Source organism: Bison bison, unplaced genomic scaffold, assembly GCF_000754665.1.
Source record: "Bison bison bison isolate TAMUID 2011002044 unplaced genomic scaffold, Bison_UMD1.0 scf7180017864383, whole genome shotgun sequence".
NCBI classification, from domain to species: Eukaryota; Metazoa; Chordata; class Mammalia; order Artiodactyla; family Bovidae; genus Bison; species Bison bison.
Window position 1 is genome coordinate 4,596,026 of NW_011494955.1, and position 1,441 is coordinate 4,597,466.

Below are 1,441 nucleotides of genomic sequence, written 5' to 3' on the forward strand. Positions count from 1 at the left end.
ATCAGGGTCTTTTCAAATGAGTCAGTTCTTTGAATCAGGTGGCCAAAGTATTGGAGTTTCAGCTTCAGCTCAAATATTTTCCAATGATATTCAGGACTGATTTCCTTTAAGATGGACTGGTTGGATCCCCTTGCAGTCCAAACGACTCTCAAGAGTCTTCCCCAACACCAAGGTTCAAAAGCATCAGTTTCTTGCCTCTCAGCTTTCTTTAAGTCTAACTCTCACATCCATACATGACTACTGGAAAAACCATAGCTTTGACTACCTGGACCTTTGTTGGCCAAGTAATGTTTCTGTTGTTTACTATGCTGTCTAGGTTGGTCATAACTTTTCTTCCAGGGAGCAACAGTCTTTTAATTTCATGGCTGCCGTCACCATCTGCAGTGAGTTTGGAGCTCCCCCGCCCCGAAAATAAATTATCTCACTGTTTCTACTGTTTCCCCATCTATTTGCCATGAAAGGATGGGACTGGATGCTGTGATCTTAGTTTCTGAACGTTGAATTTTAAGCTAACTTTTTCAGTCTCGTCTTTCACTTTCATCAAGGGACTCCTTGGTTCTTCTTCGCTTTCTGCCATAAGGGTGGTGTCATCTGTGTACCTGAGGTTATTGATATTTCTCCTGCAAATCTTGATTCCAGCTTGTGTTTCATCCAGCCCAGCTTGTCTCATGATGTACTCTGCATATAAGTTACATAAGCAGGGTGACAGTATACAGCCTTGACGTACTCCTTTCCCGATTTGGAATCAGTCCGTTGTTCTAAGTCCAGTTCTAACTGTTGCTTCCTGACCTGCACACAGATTGCTCAGGAGGCAGCTCATGAAGTCTGGTATTCCTGTCTAACAATTTTCCACAGTTTCTTGTGATCCACACAGTCAAAGGCTTTGGCATAGTCAATAAAGCTGAAGTAGATGTTTCTCTGGAACGCTCTTGCTTTTTCAATGATCCAATTGATGTTGGCAATTTGATCTCTGGTTCCTCTGCCTTTTCTAAATCCAGCTTGAACATCTGAAAGGTCATGGTTCAGGTACTATTTAAGACTGTATATGAAGGCTTGGAGAATTTGAGCGTTACTTTGCTAGCATGTGAGATGAGTGGAGTTATGCAGTGGTTTGAGCATTCTTTGGCATTGCCTTTCTTTGGGATTGGAATGAAAACTGACCTTTTCCAGTCCGTGGCCACTGCTGAGTTTTCCAAATTTGCTGACTTATTGACTGCAACACTTTCACAGCACCATGTCTGAGGATTTGAAATAGCTCAACGGGAATTCCATCACGTCCACTAGCTTTGTTCATAGTGACTCTTCCTAAGGCCCACTTGACTTCATATTCTAGGATGTCTGGCTCTAGGTGAGTGATGACACCTTCGGGATTATCTGGATCATGAAGAACTTTTTTTGTGTAGTTCTGTATATTCTTGCCACCTCTTCTTAATATCTTCTG

The 1,441-nt window shown here is 42.3% G+C and overlaps 1 protein-coding gene across 1 annotated transcript in view; it reads right to left on the reverse strand.

Annotated features, from left to right (window-relative positions):
* LOC105001700 (zinc finger and SCAN domain-containing protein 5B-like) overlaps positions 1 to 1,441 on the reverse strand; it is a 9,172-nt gene that overhangs the window by 1,805 nt on the left and 5,926 nt on the right. The gene's annotated exons all lie outside the window — the stretch shown is intronic.